This window comes from Carassius gibelio, chromosome A19 (genome assembly GCF_023724105.1).
Source record: "Carassius gibelio isolate Cgi1373 ecotype wild population from Czech Republic chromosome A19, carGib1.2-hapl.c, whole genome shotgun sequence".
Taxonomy (NCBI): Eukaryota; Metazoa; Chordata; class Actinopteri; order Cypriniformes; family Cyprinidae; genus Carassius; species Carassius gibelio.
This window is the reverse complement of record NC_068389.1, coordinates 28537756-28562755: the sequence shown is the minus strand read 5'-3', so window position 1 is coordinate 28562755 and position 25000 is coordinate 28537756. Positions and strand designations below refer to the sequence as shown.

The window sequence follows — 25000 nt, the reverse complement described above, 5'->3', positions numbered from 1 at the left end:
AAACCTTCCGGGGGTTTTTAGGGGCCTTAACAAAAAAATTGGCAATTGAAAATTGGCACACACATTGGAATCTGCGGCCATCAGGACAACGCAGAGGCTGGGACCCGGGCGTGGCACAGGGACTCTACAGCGCCCCCTGGAACACCTTCAGAAATCTTGAACCATAGCTCACACAGACTTGCATGTATTTATATGAAACTCGGTACACTTATAGATCTCATTGAGCCGAACAACTTTCACACTTTATGTCATAGGCTCCGCCCAACAGGAAGTCAGCTATTCAGGGCTGTTTAAAAAAAGCATGCTCTGGAATTTGAAATACTCCTCTGAGGTTTTCAACCCGTTCGCCACGAAACTCTGTGAACATGATCTCAAGACATTGGGGATGAAAAATTGCGAGGGGATTTTTGATATCTCGAACGGTTTGCCCGTAGCGAGGCGTGGAAATTATGGCGAGAAATGAGAAACAGGAAATGTCTAATAACATCCACATACATTTCCTGAATTTGATCAAACTTCATTGGTTTGTTCGTTGTATGATACCGATCGTATATATGTGACTATTAAGAGTCAACGTTATAGCGCCACCAACTGGCAGCAGGAAGTGAGTCATTTTCAAAATGTTTTGAATTCAGCATCTTATTTTTACTCGATTTACTTAAAACTTCATCAGAATAATGACAAAACACGGCCGATGTAAATCTGTTGTGGGGATATTGATATCTAATATGGCGTTGCCATGGCAACGTGTCAAACTTGAATGTTCTGTTATGATGAGTTTGAGGCAGACAACAACCTCAGATTTACATGAAACTCAAAACACATATCAGTATTAGTGATAGCTAGACAATGGCAAAAGCTTTTAAAAGGGCGTGAAGGAGGCACTCTATAGCGCCACCTTTTGTCAAAAGTGGGGGGTTTAGTTTTAGCTACAGACACCAAACTTGGTACATAAATTGTTCTTATCAAGACGGACAACTTTCTAATTCACAGTCATCAGCTACGACCAACAGGAAGTCGGCTATTTTGATTTGAATATTTAAATTGAGCTCTGATTTAATGCATTCTCCTCAGAGGAAATGTTCACTATACTCACCAAACTTTGTCTACATGTTGAAAAAACATTGAGGAACTTAAATTGCGAACAGATTTTGGTTAGCTTGAACGGTTTTGTCGTGGTGATTTTTTGAAATGACTGTAAAAAGGAATCATTAATTGTCTTGTATTTTTAAATTGCAGCTTCCAAACACTTAAAAAAAATTTCATACAGAGATCAAATCATTCTGAGGACATATGCTTAGTTTCATGACTTTACAACACTGTATGATTAAAAGAAAATTAAAAAACTGTCAGACATCTCAACTCACTCTGTCCCTCTGTTTGAGCAATGTATGTGTGCTGACTGAGTGCATGTGTGTGTGTGTGTGTGAGTGTGTGTGTGTGAGTGGGGGATGGGCATGAGCTGAGTGGCAGACACAATGAGAGAGAGAAAGAGAGAGAGAGAGACTTAATCATCTCTTTAATCACCAGAAAAAAAAATGTATTTTAAATTGTTATTTTTTGTTGCTGTTGCTAACATTGCTGTTTTCATTACAGCTTAAGAAATCTCTTAGGCCTTATCCTTTTCTGACAGTTTCAGGAATTAAAAACAAAATTCTAAAAATACTTATTTGTGCTGCAAATAATAATTTTAACTCATTTGATACTGACCTATTCCATCCTGTGACATGACATGTATCTACGTTTTTAAAATCTCATGGATGTAACAGTAAAACTGTTCAGTTCACAGATCAAGACTAAGCTTCTTTCACAAATGCTTATAAGTCATTAAAGGATTTAATAACACTGTAAAATAATGTCTAATTTGTTAACATTAGTAAATGCATTGGTAACACTTTATAATAACTGCACTCATTAGTAAATAGTCAGTTTATGCTTTATAAAGCCTTGTCCCAATATTAATAGTCAGTAGTAAGCAGTTTATAAATACAGCTATAAATAGCTTGTTCTTGGTTTATAAGCACATTTATTAAAAAGGAGAGTAAAGGGTCAGTTATCTTCCTATGAAAAATAAAAAAAAATAAAAAAATAAACAACACAGATTGATACAGAACTCAGAAATTTTATTGTGGATTTATGATAAAATCAGCATGTAAAAATGAATTCATACTCCTCCGAGAAGACACAAGTAGTTCACACCAAACTTTTTCAACATGATGCTAATATACTGAAGATGTTAAATTGCGAATGGGTTTAGGATACCATAAATGGTGTGGCCATAGCGATTTATTAAAGTAACATAAGAAAATACAATAGTTATTTTACGATATCTTTACAATTTTTCATTTCAACTCTTCATAATTTTTTATATATGTAGAAGTCATCATTTGAAGGAAGCACAGTAAGTTTCATAGCTTTATCATTTTCAAGAGCCAGCATAAAATTAAAACTATCATAACTTATAAATCAAGCTTGCAATTCTTAGTACCAATAATGGCCACCAGATGGAGCTATAGGATTACTTTTAAATAATTATTGTAGAAACGAGTATGATTTAAATCATTTTTAGAAATCTTTCAAAGAAAAATAATATGAATTTTATGTATTTACTGATAAAATGACCCTCACTTAATTAGAAAAACAAGCTGAAGTATTGTCAACTGTATATTAAGAAATAATTCTTTATAGGCCTTACGGACAGATAAGTTTTGAGTGACTCTTGAAGGTTCAGCCCCACATCCTCTTTTACCACTGTTTAAAAAATTTATCTTACAGAACAGGTGCGAATGATTTTGGATAGCTTGAATGGTTTTGTCGTGGTGATTTATTGAAATAACAGTAAAAAAGTAACCAGTAAATGTCTTTTATTTTTTTAAAGTGCAGCTTCTAAACACTTCAAAAAAATGTACACATAGAAGACAAGTCATTCTGAGGAAATATGCATAGTTTCATGACTATACAACACTATATGGATGATAGAAAATTAAAAAACTATCAAACATCTGATGTAACTCTGTCACTGTGGGTAATGTGTGTGTGTGTAAGTGAATTAGGTGTGAAACTATCAGGGAGCATTTAGTCTCCAGCGCCAACATTTTACAGAACTGCCACATTCCTGGAGTCTCAGAATTACAATGTGTCAGGTTCTGAGAGATCTAAGATTCCAAAAAATGATTTAATTATAATACCATGAAGTATTGTGAAATACTATATATTAAGACTTTATATATAGGCTTTATGAACAGATTAGAGTGACTCGTGAAGGACCAGCACCACCTCCTCTTGTCCAATGGTTTGAGGAATATATCTTCCAGAATCCGGGATTAAAGGGGGGGTGAAATGCTATTTCATGCATACTGAGTTTTTTACACTGTTAAAGAGTTGGATTCCCATGCTAAACATGAACAAAGTTTCAAAAATTAAGTTGTTCGTTTGAAGGAGTATTTTTGTTCCAAAAAAACCTCTTCCGGTTTGTCACAAGTTTCGGAAAGTTTTTTTCGAGTATGGCTCTGTGTGACGTTAGATGGAGCGGAATTTCCTTATATGGGTCCTAAGTGCGCGCTCTTCTGCCGGAAGAGTGCGCTCCTGTATAGCAGAGCACTGAGAGGCTGAGCACAGCCTGATCAGAGCGAGAGCGTCGCGAAAAGTCACAAAAGAAGTGTGTTTTTGGTTGCCAGGGCAAGACAACCCTGCACAGATTACCAAAAGAGAAACAGCATTAAGGGACCAGTGGATGGAGTTTATTTTTACAGAGCATCAACGGAGTTGTGCAAGTGTTTTTGTTTGTTCCCTGCATTTCGGATTGCACATCGTTTATTTCTTAAGGATAATGCAGTCCCAACGAAAATGGGTCACGATCGTGTGTTGGAACCACATGCGGTGAGTACAACTGCTTCAAATATCTCTGTGTTGTTAACTTAGCTATCAGTGCGTAAGCACATCAAGTAAACAACATGCAATGTTGTCATCAAACTGCACTTTCCACATGTACAGCTTAAAAAAAAAAAAAAAGACGACATAAAGTGGAACTTAGTCATTTTCCAGAATCGCTAAGCAAATATATACAGTTTCAGTACATACCACATAGAGACGCCTTTGCTGATGCTGCTCTTGTTAAATTTCAGCCTCTGGATCTGTGTCACAGCTTCCACATGCTCTCAACTCAAAAGCCTTCTGGCGCTCGTGATTCTTTAGTTCCGCCCACACGTCACGCCTCTAGGCGCTCGTGTTTTTCCGGGAAAAATCGGTACAGACTATCTTTCTCTTATAAATATAATAAAAATAAAGACTTTTTGGAGTTATGAAGGATGCAGTACTACTCTATAGGTACTCAAGATTAACAGGATATTGAGTGAAAACGAGCATTTCACCCCCCCTTTAAGATTTAGGAGCTCTTTTTTATTCCACCTCCTTTCCTGAAAGTCTGTCTTGCAGAATTGACTAAAAATTAATCTTCACATTAATTCCTAATTATTTTGCAATTCTTTTTGTCAGTTCTTCTTGACCTGTTTTTTTCTTCTTTCACTGAAAATTTTCGGCCGAAAATGGCCTTTTCGGTTTTCGGCCGATAGACTTTTATCGCCGAAACAACACGGCCGAAATGTTGTGATGACGCAAACAGAAACCGCGACCTGCACGTGCACCTGCATAGCAAAGACCACGAGCTCCCCGCGACATTCACTTAACACCAGTGAGAACATTCTCTCTCTTCGTATTCCTTTATTCGCAGCACTAAAGCGTCTCCTAACAAAGAGATTAAGACGGACCACGAAGTAAAAACAAAGAAAAGTACAGTCTTATAGAGTCTGTTAGCACACGTCTCACTGAGATCTTTTCGGATCCTCTGCACTTAATCGCGAATGTGCTTGATCCGCGTTATAATGACCATTACTTGGATGCGGAAATAAGGCAGCGCGCACGAGAAATGATCCAGGCCGCGCTGGATGCGGAGAACCCGCGTGGAGACGGAGAAGCGCCAAGCGCAGGAGACAGATCAGAGCGCAGAAAAAAAGACTGGTCTCTGCACCAGATGAGTGGCATGCACCATCGTTGTCTGATATGTTCAGTGGAATTCTGCAAGAAAGTGCCTCAAATAATAATAATACGTTGGCTATTTTGTTCTTATACACACACACAAACATATATACATACATAATATCAGATTGTAGCCATATTTATGCTAGATTTTCTGCTAGATTTCTGCTTTAATTTGATAAAAATGTTTATTTATGCCCTGGCCCTATTTAAATACACTCTCTCAAATATTTCTCAAATGTCAGGCAGATGACAAGCTCAACTGCTCAACAGCTAGATGGTTATCTGTCTGAAGTCCCCATCCCCAGAAGTGATAACAGTCTTGCCAAATGGAGAAGTAATGCACTTTCTAGTCCTACATAGAAAAATTTCAAATGCACTTCACCTAAATGCACTTTGTTTTTATGAGAGAACTGTTCATTTTAAAACCTTTCTGCAGCCAGTAGGCCTGTACATTATTATTAAATTTACACATGAGTGGGATAAATTTTTAATTTGAATTTTATTTTATACTGTGCATTGTTGCAATGTGCTTAATAAATATTTACATCATTTGTAATTATGTATTTTTTTTTTTTTTTTTTTAATAAGTTATGTAATTGTAATTATCTTTGAAACTTTAATATTAATTTATGCAATTGCAATGTCTTAATTTTAGTAAAGTTAGTACACGGTCATAGCAATAAATGCAATGGTATTAATAATTGGCATAATTTATTTCGGTGTTTCGGTTTCGGTTTTCGGCCTTGGTTTTCTCTTTTTCGGTTTTCGGTTACGGCCAAGAATTTTCATTTCGGTGCATCCCTAATATTAACATAATGTTTAGAAATGAAATATTATTGTAAAGTGTCACTAAAGTTATATATATTGTTCTGTGAATGTGATTTTAAAGTCTTGATGATTCTGATTAACCCTTTAACTGCCTTATCCTTTAAAACCTCACTGCCAGAGGGATATTGTGAATGCATGTGCCCGCTGGGCACAGTTTACCTGATGCCACCGGGGTGGCGATGGCATTGGTGGCTTGAGCCCGCCATCGCTGCTTGCAGCTATATTTAGGGCTCAAGCCCGAAGGGGCGAAGAGCCCTATTGTTCTTCTAAGGATTATTTAGGGCTCAAGCCTGGAGGGCGAGAGCCCTATTGTTTTCCTTAGGATTATTTTTAGGGCTCAAGCCCAAAGGGCGAGAGGCCTATTGTTTTCCTTAGGATTATTTTTTATTATTATTATTATTATTATTATTATTATTATTATTATTATTATTATTATTATTATTATTTTCCAACGTCTCGGGGGCTTTTGGGGCCCTTAACGTGCTTAAAAAGTCTTGAAAATTGGCACACAGATTGGAACCTGCGGCCATTAGGGCCGGGCAGAGACTGATACACGGGCGTGGCACAGGGGCTCTACAGCGCCCCCTGGAATATGGAGGGCCATATATCATACATTCTTGCTCGTAGACGAATGAAACTCGGTACACATATAAATCTCATCAATCCAAACAACTTTTGTATTGCAAATCATAGGCTCCGCCCAACAGGAAGTTGGCTATTTAGGGTTTAGTATTCAAATTTTTCGTCAAAGTTGTGGGGGCTTTTGGGGTCCTTAACATACTCAAAAACTCTTGAAAATTTGCGCACACTTTGGAATCTGTGGCCTTTAGGAGCCTGCAGAGGCTGGGACCCGGGCGTGGCACAGGGGCTCTACGGCGCCCCCTGGAACACAGTCAGAAATGTTGATGTATAGCTCACACATACTTGCACATTTTCATATGAAACTCAGTACACATATAGATCTCATCGTGCCGAACAACTTTCGTATTGCATGTCATAGGCTCCGCCCATCAGGAAGTCAGCTATTTAGAGTTATGTAAAAAGCGCATGCTCTGGAATTTGAAATACTTGTCATAGGTTTTTTTCTCGATTGCCGCCAAACTTGGTCAACATGATCTCAAGACACTGGGGATGAAAAATTGCCAGGGGACTTTTGATATCTCGAACGGTTTGCTCGTGGCGAGGCGTTGAAATTATGGCGAGAAATGAGAAACAGGAAGTGTCTAATACCGTCCACATACATTTCCTGATTTTAATCAAACTTCATCAGATTATTCGTTGTATGATGTCGATCGCATATATGTGACTATTAGGAGTCAAAGTTATAGCGCCACCAACTGGCAGAAGGAAGTGTGTCATTTTCAAAATGCTTTGAATTCAGCATCTTATTATTACTCGATTTGCTTCAAACTTCATCAGAATAATGTTAAAACACAGCCGATATAAATCTGCAAGGGGGATATTGATATCTAAAAAATTGTTGGCGTGGCAACATGTCAAACTGGAATACTTCTCAGGTGATTTTGAGGCAAATAACATACTTAGAATTTCACAAAACTCTGAACACACATCAGTATTTCTGATAGGAACTTAAATTGTGAATGGATTTTGGATAGCTTGAATGGTTTTGCCGTGGTGATTTTTTTAAATGACCTTACAAAGGGAATCATTATTGTATTTTTAAATTGCAGCTTCCAAACACGTCAAATAATTTTTTCATACAGATGAAAAAGTCATTCTGAGGAAATATGCATAGTTTAACGACTTTACAACACTGTATGGATAACAGAAAATTAAAAAACTGTCAGACATCTCATCTCACGCTGTCCCTCTGTTTGAGTATGTGTGCTTCAGACTTCCATTGTCTGAGAGAAATTGCGCCCCTACAGGTGCAATTACCGGACTTTTACTTTCACTTTTAAATCGGTTAAAAATACAAATAAATACTTAGATTTAATTCACACTGACAAGCTAAACCAACATATCTGATTATTACCGGTTCAGGGCTCATGGATAAATTATTTCTGGCCAGAGATACGTGAGAAATAGGAGAGATGAATCACCGCTGTGACCACGAGCGTCTGGAGTAAAGAGCTCAGAAAAAACGAATTTATTCCTGTTTTAAAGCTTTTAAAAATAAATTATTACAGCGATATCACACAATCAACCAATTAGAACACACCAAGAGCTAAATTCAGATGTTTTTGAACTGTTTGTGTGAAAATGAAATATTTGTGGCTGCCTATCTGAAATCACGCCTCCGATCAGCGCGTACAGTGTCGAGCTCAAAACAAACGAATTTATTCTTGTTTAAGAGCTTTTTTAAATAAAATATTACCACAAATGCACACAATAAACCCATTGTAACACATCAAGAGCTAAATGCAGGTGTTTGTGACCTGTTTAAGTGTGCAAGACTATTTGAAAGCGCGACTGGCAGAATAACATATCTCTCGAGCTGCAGGATTCTGCCTTTCGTCGTACGAACGAACACATCACGGACAAGATTATTTCAAAATACATAATAGCTTGGCGAATATAAACGAAAACAGCCACGTGAACATAAACTGGATCTACTGGATTTGAATATTAAAGTGACCACATTTACCACTTGCTTCTGTCTTCAATTTTAATCTATATAAAAAAGGAAACTCATTCGACTTGGCTGCTATTTATTTATTTACCTTTTTATACATTTTGTATAATTTCATAGTTTGTGTATTACAATTATGAAAACAAAAATAAATTTAGCCACTCACATAGAAATAGCTTAGGCCTTAACCTTTTTCTGTCAGTTTTAGGGATTTTTAAAAATCCTAAAAAAAACTTATTTGTGCTGCAAATAATAATTTCAAACTCATTTGATACTGACCTATGACATCCTGTGACATTATATTTATTTGAATTTACATAATCTCATAGATGTAACAGTAAATCTGTTCAGCTCACAGATCAATACTAAGCTGTAATGCAAGCAGAACTTTCACAAATGCTTATGAGTCATTTAAGGATTTGATAACACTGTAAAATAATGTCTAATTTGTTAACATTAGCAAATTCATTGATAACACTTTATAATAACTGCACTCATTAGTAAATAGTCAGTTCATGCTTTATAAAGCCTTGTCCCAATATTAATAGTCAGTAGTAAGCAGTTTATAAATACAGCTATAAATAGCTTGTCCTTGGTTTATAAGCACATTTATTAAAAAGGAGAGTAAAGGGTCAGTTATCTTCCTATGAAAAATAAAAGATAAAAATAAACAAACAACAACACAGATTGATACAGAACTCAGAAATTTTATTGTGGATTTATGATAAAATCAGCCTGTAAATGAATTCATACTCCTCCTCATACTACTCCATACTCCTTTTTCAACATGATGCCAATATACTGAGATGTTAAATTGTGAATGGGTTTAGGATAGCTTAAATGGTGTTGCCATAGAGATTTATTAAAGTAACATAAAAAATACAATAGTTATTTTACTATATCTTTAAAATTTTTCATTCTAACTCTTCATAATTTTTTATATAAGTAGAAGTCCTCATTTGAAGGAAGCACAGTAAGTTTCATAGCTTTATCATTTTCAAGAGCCAGCATAAAATTAAAACTATCATAACTTATAAATCAAGCTTGCAATTCTTAGTACCTATAATGGCCACCAGAGGGAGCTATAGGATTACTTTTAAATAATTATTGGAGAAACGAGTATGATTTAAATAATTTATAGAAATCTTTCAAATAAAATAATATGTATTTTAGGAATTTTACTGATAAAATGACCCTCACTTAATTAGAATAACAAGCTGAAGTATTGTGAACTGTATATTAAGAATAATTCTTAATAGGCTTTATGGACAGATACGTTTTAAGTGACTCTTGAAGGTTCAGCACCACATCCTCTTTTACCACTGTTTAAAGAATTAATCTTACAGAACAGGTGTGAATGAATTTTGGATAGCTTGAATGGTTTTGTCGTGGTGATTTTTTGAAATAATAGTAAAAAAGGAACCAGTAAAAAAAAGTGCAGCTTCTAAACACTTCAAAAAAATGTACACATAGAAGACAAGTCATTCTGAGGAAATATGCATAGTTTCATGACTATACAACATTATATGGATGACAGAAAATTAAAAAACATACATCTGATGTCACTCTGTCCCTCTGTCACTGTGTGTGTGTGTTTTAAGTGAATTAGGTGTGAAACTATCAGTGAGCATTTAGTCTCCAGCGCCAACATTTTACAGAACTGCCACTTTCCTGGAGTCTCAGAATTACAATGTGTCAGGTTCTGAGAGATCTAAGATTCCAAAAAATTATTTAATTAGAATACCATGAAGTATTGTGAAATACTATATATTAAGACTTTATATATAGGCTTAATGAACAGGTTAGAGTGACTCGTGAAGGACCAGCACCACCTTCTCTTGTCCGATGGTTTGAGGAATATATCTTCCAGAATCTGGGATTAAGATTTAGGAGCTCTTTTTTATTCCACCTCCTTTCCTGAAAGTCTGTCTTGCAGAATTGACTAAAAATTAATCTTCACATTAATTCCTAATTCTTTTGCAATTCTTTTGTCAGTTCTTCTTGACCTGTTTTTCTCTTCCAGCTTTCCTGGACTATTGTATAGCACTCATAAATGATCAGTGTTGGGTATAGTTACTTTGGAAAGTAGTTAGTTAGGTTACAACGTTACCATCAATTAAAAGTAATCAGTTATGATACAGCGTTACCTATTCATAAAAGTAACGCGTTAGAGTACTCATGCGTTACCAAAAATTAAAAGCCGTTTGCAGCGGCTCACACATGACAGACATAGCCCCCGGCCCCTTTAAATGCACCTAGAAGTCGTGACTCCCGACAATGAATAACGTCAGTCATCCGACTAAATTAACACTGCAGGATAACAATAACAGGAAAGACAGTCAGCAATCGGCTATTCCACATGGCGTTTTATTTATTTATTATCACAGAACATATTATTAATCAAAATTCGCACCTAACGTTACCCAGCCCGGGTAGCCTAGGCTACTGTATATTATGAGCACCACAAGATAACTCCTGATTTTTCTTTAACTTTAAATAATGCAGTTATCAAAGTACAAGTATGCTTGTAAACACAACCTTAAACAGGCTTGCAGATTTAAATCCATTTAGAAATGATGAACAACCAGCCAGCCAATGATCTAACAGAAATTAACAGCTGCCTGTCAAACAAAAATGATAACAAACCGAATTAAATCCTTCACTGCCACACAGGCAAATGACAAATCGCTTAATAGCCGAACTAATTATTATTAAAGTGTCACTCACAGTCACAAGCCTAAATTCGCTTTAACACAGTCCTCTTACATTTACTCTTCAAAGTAGTGATTAAAACGTAGCGTTAAATTTGAGGTAGAATTTTTGGCGGTCGACAGAAGCTTTTCACCAAAGCAGAGTGTGCATTTTACCGTTATGTTCTTTTCTTTTTCGTTGACAAATTGAAAATAATTTGCGTACTTCCATAAACCAAACGCTGTCCTCTCTGCCATCTTGCCGGGAGTTCGAAAAAAAAAAACTCCACACACACACACAGGGTCAGGCGCAGGGCACAGACGCATCACAGCCATTGACTTTACGATCACAGAGCTTCGGCTCCGCTGATACTGTACATCCGCAGGTGGCACAGTAGACCTAGGACTACTGTCTGACAAAAAGCAGGCTGCAGTCGGGATTTTCCTTTCCTTAAAATAACGGATTACTTTTTTAAAAAAAATAACGAAGTTACTGATTACTTACGCACGAACCTAACGCGTTAAGTTACAAATTTCAGGAAAAAAGTAATTAGAGTACTCTAACGCGTTACTTTGTAACGCGTTACCCACAACACTGTAAATGATTAAATAAAAAATAATGGTAGTTATTAAGATTGATATGGTTTGGAATTGGTAAAATGTGCTTGGAAAAAAATCACAATAAAACAATGTTTTAATGTTTAAGTTTGGAATATTAACTGACATGAATGAATGCTATATAAATATTGTTCATGTTAACATAATGTTTATAAATGAAATCTTATTGTAAAGTGTTACTAAAGTTATATATATATATATATATTGTTCTGTGAATGTGATTTTAAAGTCTAGATGATTCGGATTAACCCTTTAACTGCCATATCAAGTTCAAGTTCTAGTTCAAGTTCAATTTATTTGTATAGCGCATTTACAACAGCCTCCTGGCTGACCAAAGTGCTTTAACATAAGAGCAAGAATATTACACATACATAAAAATAGACCAGACAAAAAATTTAAAACCACCCATTTCAAAATGTAGCATAACACAGTAGTCAGTACACTAAGGAAAATAAAAAAGTTTTTAGCAAAGATTTAAAAATAGACAAGGAAGGGGCCAGTCTGATCTCTAAAGGCAGGGTATTCCAGAGTCGTGGCCCAGCCACTGCAAATGCACGCTCCCCTCTACGCTCCCCTCTATCCTTTAAAACCTCACTGCCAGAGGGATATTGTGAATGCATGTGCCCGCTGGGCACAGTTTACCTGATGCCACCGGGGTGGTGATGGCATTGGTGGCTTGAGCCCGCCATCGCTGCTTGCAGCTATATTTAGGGCTCAAGCCTGGAGGGCGAGAGCCCTATTGTTTTCCTTAGGATTATTTGTTATTATTATTATTTTTCTTCAAGGTTTCGGGGGCTTTTGGGGCCCTTAACATGCTTAAAAAGTCTTGAAAATTGGCACACACATTGGAACCTGCGGCCATTAGGGCCGGGCAGAGACTGATACACGGGCGTGGCACAGGGGCTCTACAGCGCCCCCTGGAATACTGAGGGCCATATATCATACATACTTGCACGTAGACACACGAAACTCGGTACACATGTAGATCTCATCAAACCAAACAACTTTTGTACTGCATGTCATAGGCTCCGCCCAACAGGAAGTTGGATATTTAGGGTTTAGTATTCATATTTTTCGTCAAAGTTGTGGGGGCTTTTGGGGTCCTTAACATACTCAAAAACTCTTGAAAATTTGCGCACACTTTGGAATCTGTGGCCTTTAGGAGCCTGCAGAGGCTGGGACCCGGGCGTGGCACAGGGGCTCTACGGCGCCCCCTGGAACACAGTCATAAATGTTGATGTATAGCTCACACATACTTGCTCGTATTAATATGAAACTCAGTACACATATAGATCTCATCGTGCCGAACAACTTTCGTACTGCATGTCATTCGGCTCCGCCCAACAGGAAGTCAGCTATTTAGAGTTATGTAAAAAGCGCATGCTCTGGAATTTGAAATACTTGTCATAGGTTTTTTTGCCGATTGCCACCAAATTCGGTCAACATGATCTCAAGACATTGGGGATGAAAAATTGCCAGGGGATTTTTGATATCTCGAACGGTTTGCCCGTGGCGAGGCGTTGAAATTATGGCGAGAAATGAGAAACAGGAAGTGTCTAATACCATCCACATACATTTCCTGATTTTAATCAAACTGCATCAGATTATTCGTTGTATGATGTCGATCGCATATATGTGACTATTAGGAGTCAAAGTTATAGCGCCACCAACTGGCAGCAGGAAGTGTGTCATTTTCAAAATGCTTTGAATTCAGCATCTTATTTTTACTCGATTTGCTTCAAAATTCATCAGAATAATGTTAAAGCACAGCCGATATAAATCTGCTGGGGGGATATTGATATCTAAAAATATTGTTGCCGTGGCAACATGTTAAACTGGAATACTTCTCAGGTGATTTTGAGGCATATAACATGCTTAGAATTTCATCAAACTCAGAACACATATCAGTATTTATGATATCTAGACACTGGCAAAAGTTCATAAGAGGGCGTGGAAGAGGCACTCTATAGCGCCACCTTTTGTCAAAAGTGGCGGGGTTAGTTTTAGCTACAGACACCAAACTCGGTACAAAAATGTTTCTTATCAAGACGGACAACTTTCTAATTCACAGTCATCAGCTACGATCAACAGGAAGTCAGCTATTTTGATTTGAATGTGGATTTTTTTTTTACATTTAGCTGTGAATTAATGCATACTGTTCAGAGGAGAGTAACACTATACACACCAAACTTTGTCTACATGATGCCAAAACATTTTAAACAACTTAAATTGCCAATGGATTTTGGATAGCTTAAACGGTTTTGTCGTGGTGATTTTTTTAAATGACAGTAAAAATGGAATTATTAATTTTCCTGCATTTTTAAATTCCAAACACTTCAAAACCTTTTTTCGTACAGAAAAAAAGTCATTCTGAGTAAATATGGATAGTTTCACGACTTTACAACACTGTATGGATAACAGAAAATTAAAAAACTGTCAGATATCTCATCTCACTTTGTCCCTCTGTTTGAGTATGTGCTTCAGACTTCCATTGTCTGAGAGAAATTGCGCCCCTACAGGTGCAATTACTGGACTTTTACTTTCACTTTTAAATCGGTTAAAAATACAAATAAATACTTAGATTTAATTCACACTGACAAGCTAAACCAACATATCTGATTATTAACGGTTCAGGGCTCATGGATAAATTATTTCTGGCCAGAGATACGTGAGAAATAGGAGAGATGAATCACGCTGTGATCACGAGCGTCTGGAGTAAAGAGCTCAGAAAAAACGAATTTATTCCTGTTTTAAAGCTTTTAAAAATAAATTATTACAGCGATATCACACAATCAACCAATTAGAACACACCAAGAGCTAAATTCAGATGTTTTTGAACTGTTTGTGTGAAAATGAAATATTTGTGGCTGCCTATCTGAAATCACGCCTCCGATCAGCGCGTACAGTGTCGAGCTCAAAACAAACGAATTTATTCTTGTTTAAGAGCTTTTTTAAATAAAATATTACCACAAATGCACACAATAAACCCATTGTAACACTACAAGAGCTAAATGCAGGTGTTTGTGAACCGTTTAAGTGTGCAAGACTATTTGAAAGCGCGACTGGCAGAATAACATATATCTCTCGAGCTGCAGGATTCTGCCTTTCGTCGTACGAACGAACACATCACGGACAAGATTATTTCAAAACACATAATAGCTTGGCGACCATAAACGACAACAGCCACGTGAACATAAACTGTTGAGAAATAAATCTGAAGTGGATCTACTGGATTTTAATATTAAGTGACCGCATATACCAGCTGCTTCTGTCTTCAATTTTAATCTATATAAAAAATGAAATTCATTCATCTTGGGTGCTTTTTTAATGTGTGTACGTATTTATTTATTTATTTATTTATTATTTTGCTCTAACAATAATTAATCTATATTTAATTAAATCAATTACATTTTATTTTACATTTGATTTGTCAATTTCTGCATCTAAACGCCTAAAAACATAAAACATGCTCTATTATACTATTGTTAGCAATTTCTTTATCGTCCAATTTATCTGGTGTACACACTTTTATTTTCATAATAAACTTGTTTGTTAGATTATACACAGTTACAGTGGTCTATAATAAATATTAACAGGTTTTAGTCAAGCTGTTTAGAATGATTGCAGTAGGCTAATTTTTTTAAATGTAAATCCAAAAAAATAAAATAAATAAATAAATAAAAAACATTGGAAAACAATAACTGTTGTACTTTTTTATACATTTTGTATAATTTCATAGTTTATGCATTATAGTTATAAAAACAAATGAATTTAGCCACTCACATAGAAATCTTAGGCCTTATCCTTTTCTGACAGTTTTAGGGATTTTTAAAAATCCCAAAAAACCTTATTTGTGCTGCAAATAATAATTTCAAACTCAAAAAGTAAATAGTCAGTTCATGCTTTATAAAGCCTTGTCCCAATATTAATAGTCAGTAGTAAGCAGTTTATAAATACAGCTATAAATAGCTTGTTTTTGGTTTATAAGCACATTTATTAAAAAGGAGAGTAAAGGGTCAGTTATCTTCCTATGAAAAATAAAAAAATAAAAATAAACAAACAACAACACAGATTGATACAGAGCTCAGAAATTCTATTGTGGATTTATGATAAAATCAGCCTGTAAATGAATTCATACTCCTCCAAGAAGACACAAGTAGTTCACACCAAACTTTTTTTAACATGATGCCAATATACTGAGATGTTAAATTGTGAATGGGTTTAGGATAGCTTAAATGGTGTGGCCATAGCGATTTATTAAAGTAACATAAAAAAAAAATACAATAGTTATTTTACTATATCTTTAAAATGTTTCATTCTAATTCTTCATAATTTTTTATATAAGTAGAAGTCCTCATTTGAAGGAAGCACAGTAAGTTTCATAGCTTTATCATTTTCAAGAGCCAGCATAAAATTAAAACTATCATAACTTATAAATCAAGCTTGCAATTCTTAGTACCTATAATGGCCACCTGAGGGAGCTATAGGATTACTTTTAAATAATTATTGTAGAAACGAGTATGATTTAAATCATTTATAGAAATCTTTCAAATAAAATATGTATTTTAAGAATTTTACTGATAAAATGACCCTCACTTAATTAGAATAACAAGCTGAAGTATTGTGAACTGTATATTAAGAATAATTCTTTATAGGCTTTATGGACAGATACGTTTTGAGTGACTCTTGAAGGTTCAGCACCACATCCTCTTTTACCACTGTTTAAAGAATTAATCTTACAGAACAGGTGTGAATGAATTTTGGATAGCTTGAATGGTTTTGTCGTGGTGATTTTGTGAAATAATAGTAAAAAAGGAACCAGTAAATGTCTTTTTATTTTTTTAAAGTGCAGCTTCTAAACACTTCAAAAAAATGTACACATAGAAGACCAGTCGTTCTGAGGCATATTTCCTCAGAATGACTGGTCTCATGACCATAGTTTCATGACTATACAACACTATATGGATGATAGAAAATTTAAAAACTATCATACATTTGAAGTCACTCAGTCCCACTGTCACTGTGGGTAATGTGTGTGTGTGTGTGTGTGTGTGTGTGTGTGTGTGTGTTTGTGTGTCTGTGTGTGTGTGTGTGTGTGTGTGTGTGTGTGTGTGTTAAGTGAATTAGGTGTGAAACTATCAGGGAGCATTTTGTCTCCAGCGCCAACATTTTACAGAACTGCCACTTTCCTGGAGTCTCCAGAATTACTCGGTGTCAGGCTCTGAGAGACTTAAGATTCCAAAAAATGATTTAATTAGAATACCATGAAGTATTGTGAAATACTATATATTAAGTCTTTATATATAGGCTTTATGAACAGATTAGAGTGACTCGTGAAGGACCAGCACCACCTCCTCTTGTTCGATGGTTTGAGGAATATATCTTCCAGAATCCAGGATTAAGATTTAGGAGCTCATTTTTATTCCACCTCCTTTCCTGAAATTCTGTCTTGCAGAATTGACTAAAAATTAATCTTCACCTTAATTCCTAATTATTTTGCAATTCTTTTTGTCAGTTCTTCTTGACCTGTTTTTCTCTTCCAGCTTTCCTGGACTATTGTATAGCACTCATAAATGATTAAATAAAAAATAATGGTAGTTATTAAGATTGATATGGTTTGGAATTGGTAAAATGTGCTTGGAAAAAAATCACAATAAAACAATGTTTTAATGTTTAAGTTTGGAATATTAACTGACATGAATGAATGCTATATAAATATTGTTCATGTTAACATAATGTTTATAAATGGAATCTTATTGTAAAGTGTTACTAAAGTTATATATATATATATATATATATATTGTTCTGTGAATGTGATTTTAAAGTCTAGATGATTCGGATTAACCCTTTAACTGCCATATCCTTTAAAACCTCACTGCCAGAGGGATATTGTGAATGCATGTGCCCGCTGGGCACAGTTTACCTGATGCCACCGGGGTGGCGATGGCATTGGTGGCTTGAGCCCGCCATCGCTGCTTGCAGCTATATTTTATTATTATTATTATTTTTTTCCAACGTTACGGGGGCTTTTGGGGTCCTTAACATGCTCGAAAACTCTTGAAAATTGGCACACACCTTGGAACCTGCGGCCATTAGGGCTGGGCAGAGACAGATATACGGGCGTGGCACAGGGGCTCTACAGCGCCCCCTGGAATACTGAGGGCCATATATCATACATACTTGCACGTAGACACACGAAACTCGGTACACATGTAGATCTCATCAAACCAAACAACTTTCGTACTGCATGTCATAGGCTCCGCCCAACAGGAAGTTGGTTATTTAGGGTTTAGTATTCATATTTTTCGTCAAAGTTGTGGGGGCTTTTGGGGTCCTTAACATACTCAAAAACTCTTGAAAATTTGCGCACACTTTGGAATCTGTGGCCTTTAGGAGCCTGCAGAGGCTGGGACCCGGGCGTGGCACAATTCTGAGTAAATATGGATAGTTTCACGACTTTACAACACTGTATGGGTAACAGAAAATTAAAAAACTGTCAGACATCTCATCTCACTTCTGTCCCTCTGTTTGAGTGTATGTGCTTAGACTTCCATTGTCTGAGAGAAATTGCGCCCCTACAGGTGCAATTACCGGAGTTTTAGTTTCTCTTTTAAATCGGTTAAAATACAAATAAATACTTAGATTTAATTCACACTGACAAGCTAAACCAACATATATGATTATTACCGGGTCAGGGCTCATTAATAATTGATGTGTGGTCAGTGATACGTGAGAAACAGGAGAGATTAATCACCGCTCTGAGCAGGAGCGTGTGGAATGACGAGCTCAGAAAAAACGAGTTTATTCTTGTTTCATAGCTATTAAGAATAAAGTATTGCAGCGATATCACACAATTCACAAATTAGAACACACCAAGAGCTAAATTAAGATGTTTTTGAACTGTTTGTGTGAAAATTAAATATTTGTGGCTGCCTATCTGAAATCACCGCTCCGATCAGCGCGCACAGTGCCACAAGTTCAAAACTAACAAATTTATTCTTGTTTAAGAGCTTTTTAAAATAAAATATTGCCATAAATGCACACAATACACACATTATAACACAACAAGAGCTAAATACAGGTGTTTGTGACCCGTTTAAGTGTGCAAGACTATTTGAAAGCGCGACTGGCACAATAACATATATCTCTCGAGCTGCAGGATTCTGCCTTTCGTCGTAAGAACGAACACATCACGGACAAGATTATTTCAAAACACATAATAGCTTGGCGAATATAAACGAAAACAGCCACGTGAACATAAACTGTTGAGAAATAAATCTGAAGTGGATCTACTGGATTTGAATATTAAGTGACCGCATATACCAGCTGCTTCTGTCTTCAATTTTAATCTATATATATAAAAAAGGAGACTCATTTGTCTTGGCTGCTTTTTTAATGTAGCGTATTTATTTATTTACTTTTTTATACATTTTGTATAATTTCATAGTTTATGTATTACAATTATAAAAACAAAAATAAATTTAGCCACTCACATAGAAATATCTTAGGCCTTATCCTTTTCTGACAGTTTTAGGGATTTTAAAAAATCCTAAAAAACCTTATTTGTGCTGCAAATAATAATTTCAAACTCATTTGATACTGACCTATGACATCCTCTGACATGCTATTTATTTGAATTTACATAATGTCATGGATGTAACAGTAAATCTGTTCAGCTCACAGATGAAGACTAAGCTGTAATTCAAGCAGAACACTTATAAATCATTTAAGGATTTGATAACACTGTAAAATAATGTCTTATTTGCTAACATTAGTAAATGCATTGGTAACACTTTATAATAACTGCACTCATTAGTAAATAGTCAGTTCGTGCTTTATAAAGTCTTGTCCCAACATTAATAGTCATTAGTAAGCAGCTTATAAATACAGCTATAAATAACTTTTTCTTGGTTTATAAGGACATATTTTAAAAAGGAGAGTAAAGGGTCAGTTATCTTCCTAAGAAAAATAAAAATAAACAAACACAACACAGATTGATACAGAAATATTTATTTCAATATGCAATAAAAGGAAACTGTACACTTGAATTATATATATATATATATATATATATATATATATATATATATATATGTGTGTGTTGGTATGTGGGAAGCACAGTTTTTGAGTGCACTGTAGACTTGCTCTCCAGGTGGATTCTGGTTGTATGCAGTCCATAAGGTATGGCTTTGTGTGTACATGTGAACAAGGAGAGGACACAAGACGTTTGAGATCATTTTTAATGGAGTTCAAGTAATAAAGAAAGACATTTGTTATGCATCTACATCCGTCTGCATGGACTCTGTACGTGTTTTAAACTTGCTAACCCCTATTATCAACGGCATTGGAAAGCCAATACACACACACAGACACATGTATATATATATATATACTTGATAAAAAAAAAAAATAAATAAAAAAAAAAAAAAATATATATATATATATATATATATATATATATACTTGATAAAATATATATATATATATATATATATATATATATATATTTTTTTTTTTTTTTTTTTTTTTTATCAAGTGTACAGCTGTACAGTTTCTTTTTATCCATCTTGAAAAAATATTTCTGTGTTCTGTATCCCTCTGTGTTGTGTTTGACTTTTTAGTTTGGTAGATGAATGTTCCTTTAAATCTCATTTGTGAATGATTTAAATGTATAAATAGTCTTTGCTTTAGATGAGCTCACAAAGGACTGTCACCATTAGGACTCCCTATGCATAGGGCCCGGGATCTTGTGCAGCGCCCCTGCTGACAACTAGAATAATGTTATAATACTTAAAGTATGAAAATACAATGATTGAACTTTATAGTTTAAGAACAAAACATTTATAGCTGTATTTATGAACTGTTTAATAATGCCTATTAAAGGAGTGCTATTATTATTTTTCAAATTTAGTTATACTGTAATGTTGTTGTTTCAGCATAAAAAAAAGTTCTGCAAAGTTACTAAGCTGAAAGTCCAATTCAAAAGGAGATATTTTATTTAACAAAAAACACTTTTTAAAAACTATAATGAACAAATTGTTTGGACTACAACAAATATTGTCCGGGATTTGTGATTTCACAAATATGGACGAATGGGATGAGAATTGGTTGAGCTGCACTATAGAAAGCAACGAGTGTGATACATATGTAGTTGACCATGAAGCCTGGAAGAGAAAAACAAAACTCCTTATATTCAGGTGTGAAGAATTATTAGGCATTTTTTCCTTTACTGATAAAATAAGCCCAAAAAAAGGTTTAACTCAGATTGAAAAATGTGTTTCTAAAGTTATATATATTGTTCTGTGAATGTGATTTCAAAGTCTAGATGATTCGGATTAACCCTTTAACTGCCGTATCCCTTAAAACCTGACTGCCAGAGTGCTATTGTGAATGCATGTGCCCGCTTGGCACAGTTTACCTGATGCCACAGGGGTGGTGTTGCACTGATGGCTTGAGCCCGCCATCGCTGCTTGCAGCTATATTCTTATTATTATTTTTTTTATTTTTTATTAAACCTTCCGGGGGTTTTTGGGGGCCTTAACATGCTCAAAAACTCTTGAAAATTGGCACACACATTGGAATCTGCGGCCATCAGGACGCTGCAGAGGCTGGGACCCGGGCGTGGCACAGGGGCTCTACAGCGCCCCCTGGAACACAGTCAGAAATCTTGAACCATAGCTCACACACACTTGCATATATTTATATGAAACTCAGTACACTTGTAGATCTCATTGAGCTGAACAACTTTCGCGCTTTATGTCATAGGCTCCGCCCAACAGGAAGTCAGCTATTCAGGGCTGTTTAAAAAAAGCATGCTCTGGAATTTGAAATACTCCTCTGAGGTTTTCAACCCGTTCGCCACGAAACTCGGTGAACATGATCTCAAGACATTGTGGATGAAAAATTGCGAGGGGATTTTTGATATCTCGAACGGTTTGCCCGTGGCGAGGCGTGGAACTTATGGCGAGAAATGAGGAACAGGAAATGTCTAATAACATCCACATACATTTCCTGAATTTGATCAAACTTCATGGGTTTGTTCGTTGTATGATACTGATTGTATATATGTGACTATTAAGAGTCAACGTTATAGCGCCACCAACTGGCAGCAGGAAGTGTGTCATTTTCCAAATGCTTTGAATTCAGCATCTTATTTTTACTCGATTTACTTAAAACTTCATCAGAATAATGACAAAACACGGCCGATGTAAATCTGTTGTGGGGATATTGATATCTGATATAGTGTTGCCATGGCAACGTGTCAAACTTGAATGTTCTGTTATGGTGAGTTTGAGGCAGACAACAACCTCAGATTTACATGAAACTCAAAACACATATCAGTATTAGTGATAGCTAGACAATGGCAAAAGCTTTTAAAAGGGCGTGAAGGAGGCACTCTATAGCGCCACCATTTGTCAAAAGTGGGGGGGTTAGTTTTAGCTACAGACACAAAACTTGGTACATAAATTGTTCTTATCAAGACGGACAACTTTCTAATTCACAGTCATCAGCTACGATCAACAGGAAGTCAGCTATTTTGATTTGAATGTGGATTTTTTTTTTTACATTTAGCTGTGAATTAATGCATACTGCTCAGAGGAGAGCAACACTATACACACCAAACTTTGTCTACATGATGCCAAAACATTTTAAACAACTTAAATTGCCAATGGATTTTGGATAGCTTGAACGGTTTTGTCTTGGTGATTTTTTTAAATGACAGTAAAAATGGAATTATTAATTGTCCTGCATTTTTAAATTCCAAACACTTCAAAACCTTTTTTCATACAGAAAAAAAGTCATTCTGAGTAAATATGGATAGTTTCACAACTTTACAACACTGTATGGATAACAGAAAATTAAAAAACTGTCAGACATCTCATCTCACTCTGTCCCTCTGTTTGAGTATATGTGCTTCAGACTTCCATTGTCTGAGAGAAATAGCGCCCCTACAGGTTCAATTCCCGGACTTTTACTTTCACTTTTAAATTGGTTAAAATACAAATAAATACTTAGATTTAATTCACACTGACAAGCTAAACCAACATATCTGATTATTACCGGGTCAGGGCTCATTAATAATTGATGTATGGTCAGTGATACGTGAGAAACACGAGAGATGAATCACCGCTCTGAGCATGAGCGTGTGGAATGACGAGCTCAGAAAAAACGAGTTTATTCTTGTTTTATAGCTTTTACAAATAAAATATTGCAGCGATATTACACAATTCACCAATTAAAACACACCAAGAGCTAAATTCAGATGTTTTTGAACTGTTTGTGTAAAAATTAAATATTTGCGGCTGCCTATCTGAAATCACCGCTCCGATCAGCGCATAGTGTTACGAGCTGAAAACAAACGAATTTATTCTTGTATAAGAGCTTTTTTAAATAAAATATTGCCACCAATGCACACAATACACCGATTATAACACAACAAGAGCTAAATGCAGGTGTTTGTGACCCGTTTAAGTGTGCAAGACTATTTGAAAGCGCGACTGGCAGAATAACATTTCTCTTGAGCTGCAGGTTTCTGCCTTTCGTCGTACGAACGAACACATCACGGACAAGATTATTTCAAAATACATAATAGCTTGGCGAATATAAACGAAAACAGCCACGTGAACATAAACTGTTGAGAAATAAATCTGAAGTGGATCTACTGGATTTGAATATTAAAGTGACCGCATATACCAGCTGCTTCTGTCTTCAATTTTAATCTATATAAAAAAGGAAACTCATTCGACTTGGCTGCTTTTTTAATGTGTGCGTATTTATTTATTTACCTTTTTATACATTTTGTATAATTTCATAGTTTGTGTATTACAATTATAAAAACAAAAATAAATTTAGCCACTCACATATAAATAGCTTAGGCCTTATCCTTTTTCTGACAGTTTTAGGGATTTTTAAAAATCCTAAAAAAAAACTTATTTGTGCTGCAAATAATAATTTCAAACTCATTTGATACTGACCTATGACATCCTGTAACATTATATTTATTTGAATTTACAAAATCTCATGGATGTAACAGTAAATCTGTTCAGCTCACAGATCAATACTAAGCTGTAATGCAAGCAGAACTTTCACAAATGCTTATGAGTCATTTAAGGATTTGATAACTGTAAAATAATGTCTAATTTGTTAACATTAGCAAATGCATTGATAACATTTTATAATAACTGCACTCATTAGTAAATAGTCAGTTCATGCTTTATAAAGCCTTGTCCCAATATTAATAGTCAGTAGTAAGCAGTTTATAAATACAGCTATAAATAGCTTGTCCTTGGTTTATAAGCACATTTATTAAAAAGGAGAGTAAAGGGTCAGTTATCTTCCTATGAAAAATAAAAGATAAAAATAAACAAACAACAACACAGATTGATACAGAAATCAGAAATTTTATTGTGGATTTATGAAAAAATCAGCCTGTAAATGAATTCATACTCCTCCTCATACTACTCCATACTCCTTTTTCAACATGATGCCAATATACTGAAATTGTGAATGGGTTTAGGATAGCTTAAATGGTGTTGCCATAGAGATTTATTAAAGTAACATAAAAAATACAATAGTTATTTTACTATATCTTTAAAATGTTTCATTCTAACTCTTCATAATTTTTTATATAAGTAGAAGTCATCATTTGAAGGAAGCACAGTAAGTTTCATAGCTTTATCATTTTCAAGAGCCAGCATAAAATTAAAACTATCATAACTTATAAATCAAGCTTGCAATTCTTAGTACCAATAATGGCCACCAGAGGGAGCTATAGGATTACTTTTAAATAATTATTGTAGAAACGAGTATAATTTAAATCATTTATAGAAATCTTTCAAAAAAATAATATGAATTGTATGTATTTTACTGATAAAGTGACCCTCACTTAATTAGAATAACAAGCTGAAGTATTGTGAACTGTATATTAAGAATAATTCTTTATAGGCTTTATGGACAGATACGTTTTGAGTGACTCTTGAAGGTTCAGCCCCACATCCTCTTTTACCACTGTTTAAAGAATTAATCTTACACAACAGGTGTGAATGAATTTTGGATAGCTTGAATGGTTTTGTCGTGGTGATTTTTTGAAATAATAGTAAAAAAGGAACCAGTAAATGTCTTTTTATTTTTTTTAAAGTGCAGCTTCTAAACACTTAAAAAAAAAATGTACACATAGAAGACAAGTTATTCTGAGGAAATATGCATAGTTTCATGACTATACAACACTATATGG

The 25000-nt window shown here is 35.2% G+C and overlaps 1 protein-coding gene across 1 annotated transcript in view; it reads left to right on the top strand.

The window, feature by feature from the left end:
• Positions 1-25000, top strand: part of LOC127935227 (glutathione S-transferase A) — a 232949-nt gene that overhangs the window by 104597 nt on the left and 103352 nt on the right. The gene's annotated exons all lie outside the window — the stretch shown is intronic.